Source organism: Buceros rhinoceros, unplaced genomic scaffold, assembly GCF_000710305.1.
Source record: "Buceros rhinoceros silvestris isolate BGI_N320 unplaced genomic scaffold, ASM71030v1 scaffold1148, whole genome shotgun sequence".
Taxonomy (NCBI): domain Eukaryota; kingdom Metazoa; phylum Chordata; class Aves; order Bucerotiformes; family Bucerotidae; genus Buceros; species Buceros rhinoceros.
The window spans coordinates 185,638-189,863 of NW_010427264.1; positions in this window are offsets into that span (position 1 = coordinate 185,638).

A 4,226-nucleotide genomic window follows, 5' to 3' on the forward strand; every position below is an offset into this window, starting at 1 on the left:
AATGTGAAATAAGGAATTAAATTTTAGGAAGCAAAATGCAATTTATTTGGAGGAGCATTTTCTAGTGATAGAATGAATCAGCAGAGAATAATTTACCTACAAATAAATGGAGAGAAAATAAATTTGCAAACACTGGTCTCTACAGAATTCCCACCGACAGTGGAGCTTACAGCAGGGAATCAGACCAGCTGGTGTAAACAAAGATACTGGAATTCCTTCACCAAAACTGGGGAAGTTACCATGGAGTGTTGGGCATGGGGAAAACCAACAAAAAAAAAAAAGCATAGGGAGTCATTTCGCTGGCTTCGTTTGGGTTTGGATTCACGTACTTGCATATTCAACTGCAGTAAGCACTTCGCACTTTGTTTTTAGATCGTGTATGTTGATAAAGCTGTTCTCAGCCATCACTAGAGGGAACACTGTGAAGCAGTTTTACTTTGATTGCAGAATACGTCCCTCACACCCCTTTGGAAGCCAAGCACAGGTCTAGAAGATGCTACATGACCACAAGACCTTGAAGGCTCCGTTGTTTCTCTCTGGCGCTAGCCATGTTAAATTCTCTACCTTGTTCCACTTCCCCAGCTAGGAAATCATTAATGACACAAGAATTTAATTAAAAGGAACAAAGAAATTGGCCCCTCACGCTGTTTCACGCTCTGCAGTGCTGCTGATTTCCCATGTTTACACAATGCTCTGCCCAATCGCAGCTCCCGAGGTTGACTTCTTGCTCCTGCTGCCAGCAAAGAATTATCGTGCATTGTATTTTATTTCTAAACATGAACCGTGATCCTTTCACAGTCAGGAGCTGAAGTTTTAAAATAAAATTAAAAAAAATGAAAATGACAACGAATAATCACAGAGGTGTGCTTTGCTGGTTTGCAAGAGGGGCAGCGACATCAGCATCAGCTCCTGATGGAGCCTTTCGGCGCGCCGCAGGGTGCCTGCTTTAAACTCGGGCTAACACCCTGCCCTTCAGAAGGCTCAGCCTTCACGACCAGTAGCATGGGCAGACTTTGCATGTCCTTCCCGTAGATTTTTCCCCCTCGATAAGCACTAGGTTTCATGCACAGTCACTCACTGGGTGTCCGTTTCTCTTCAACACCTCTCAGCAAGGGCATCCAAGCTCCTCACCTATTGACCAGCGCTTGTCAGCAAATCACTGCTGCACACACGGCCCTGAGGAACCACGAACCGTGTGACGGGGGTTGCAGGAACCGCATGACAAGTTTGGAAAGAGGTCTTCTTCCTGCCCTCCCGCTCCCTCCCCAGAGGGTTTTGTCTCTGACAGTGGGGCTGCCGAGATGCCCACAGGAATCGCCAAGATTCTGTGTCAGAAAAAAGAAAGCGATGTTAAATGAACATTTTAACATCTCAGAAAAGAACAAAGCTGTGAAAAGAGCTAAAGGCTAAGCAAACTCCTATATAATTAGTTAGAACAGGGCAAAATACCCTGCCCTGTACTGGGGAAAACACAAGAGCCTATTCATCTCTCACACACGAGCCCCACAGCCCCGGGAAGCACAGCAGCCTGGGCTGCAGTCCCAGCCCAGCACCCCGCAGCTGCCCCGCCAGCCTCTGCTGCTTATCATTAACTCATCCCGCAGCCCCTTGGGTTGGGCTGCTCTTCCCTTATGTTGGTTCTCTCCCCTCAGCAGGGTGCTGCAAAGAGGCATCAGCTAAGGCTGTGCAGTGCCTGAGCCTGTAAAACGTTATCACTTCGAGCAGTTCGCAAGTAGCTTTACGAATAATACAGGTTTCAGAAGTAAATCTCTAAGGCCAGCAATTCAGGGAAGCGTAAAACCGGTCCGACTCCAGGAGCCTGGAGGATTTCTAAAAGAGGGAGACTCAGACTAGAGAGAAGGAAGAAATGTTTTACCTTGAGGGTGGCTGCCCAGAGAGGTGGGAGCAGCCCCATCCCTGGCACCCTCCCAGGTCAGGTTGGCCCTTGGGGCTCTGAGCACCTGCTCTGGGTGCAGATGTCCCTGCTCCCTGCAGGGGGGTTGCACTGGGTGAGCTCTGAAGGTCCCTTCTGACCCAAACCAGTCTGTGATTCTGTGATCTGCACCAGGCAAATCCTTGTCCCTTTCCTTCTGCTCACTTGCTTGCCCTCACCCTGCTCGGGATCCCACCCTGCACCTCCCCGGTGGTGAAATTTAACTGGACAACTGCTCTTAATGCATAGATTTATGGGGTTTAATTACAAGGCAATAGCATAATAGAAGCTATTTTTTGCTGGCCACAAACTCATTTCTCTTCTAAGGTTGCTCAGGGTTGCTCCCGATTTATATCAGGATGGCTGGAGAATCGTGCCCCGTTGACCATGTGACAAATGAACTCCTTCAGCGTACAGGCAGGACAGCCCAGAAAGCTTAGAGAAAACAAAACTAGCGAGTGCTAATACGCTTGTAAAAATGAACAAAATTAGATCGCATTCAAATATTGCTCATTAAATTGTGAAGCAGTAATACTGTGTGGAGATCAGGAGAATATACAGAATAAAGGAAAAAACAACTCTCATGTATCCAAACGCTGCTACAGCATCAAGGCTGTGTCTGCAGAGAATGTAATCTAATTCACCTGCTTTCATTTGTGTGATCTTTCACATTTCAAAAGAAAACAGATGAAAAATTCAATACTGCATTTACTTCATAAAAGTGAAGAAAAGGTCATTTATTGGCCTTTTTCATTATTAATATCTGTCTAGGCTTATATTTTAAATACAAAGAATTTTTGCAATAGCCATTTCCATTCAAGGCCTCTAAGTTTTACAAGCAGCCTAAAATACATCTGCTAACTTGAAACAAATCTCATCTTTTCAAATTAATCATGCTTGTTTCAGCATTTTGCAAGGAGGAAAAAAAAAAAAAAAAGAGAGAAACACTATCATAGCACAAGGCAACTTTTCCAGAGCTCTACAGAGTAAAAGGAGTTGAAGGAAATGAGATGGCAAAGGCATAATGAAGCCAATAGAGCAATCTGGGGACAGAACTCATTCTAGAGCCTTCAAAAAGCTTCATTATCAATTATTCCAATTACCTTTTATTGAATTAAGGGTTTTTTAATGCTATCCAAATGTTACCAAAGTTAACAGACTCACTACCACAAAAGAGTTTGGATCAAATCACATTTAAAAAAAAGTCAGAAAACTGTTTACCAATCCATGGTTGCGGTGGGAGCGCCCTCTCCCTCCCGCGGTGGTTGCGCAGAACCATCAAACGTGTCATGCAGCTCAGGTGGTTGTGATAAATCCCAGTTATAAAGCTAGCAACACGACGTGGGAAATGGGAAGGCAACCAACCGTCCTTCTTATGACTAGCCATGTCAGCGCAGGGCAAACTTCGGAGAAATGCAGGGAAAGGAAAGAGCGGAGAAAAGGATGGAACGTTCAGCAGCAGTAGAAATAAAAGTCACCCATCCCATATGAATAATTCACTAATAAAATTTAATTTCTAAAATAACTATTTACATGAATGCATTGAGAGAGACATGTTCCACCTCAGACCTGGCTTTCGTTATGAAGAGACTGCCCAGGCAGTTTGCACCAACGTGATTCATCACAACAGACACTCAGCGCAGCAACTCCTGTGTAATTCTGCCAAGCGCAATCATAAACCTGACACAGGGCAGAACTCCGTACGCATATCTTCCCAAAAAAAGGAATATAAAAAGAAATTGTGGACTTCCAGGAGCCGGTTCAATAAAATAACCCTTCTTTTTGGAAGACAGTGCAGCCATACAGCAACCAGTATCTGTGGGGTTTTCTGTATTTAATTTGTCATTTGTTCACAGCCATGATTTCCAAAGACGGTCTCATCAAGCAGTGTGCAGAAAGATCAAGGCCATTTTGATGTATAAAACTTCTGAATATTAGAACAATGTCTATAAACGTTGATTATATTGCCATTTTAATATAGAACCAGCGTCTGCTAATGGACGTTTATTCACTGATGTCATATTAGATCACTCCATAAAGTATGGAACAATAAATTTCAAATTACCCACACTATTAACACTATAAGCCAAGTTTCTTAAAAGAGATTTGGAATCAGATTGAAGTTCACAGTGTTGGATTTGTGGGATTCCTGAAGACAGGCACAGCCTTCCTAACAGACCATTAGCACCCAGTAAAGGAGCACACAGTATAATCTGAGAGACTGCCACCTCCCTGCAATTTTGTTTGCATCAAAGTGGGTGTTTTCTTTTACCTTTCAGTTTTCAAGAGCGGT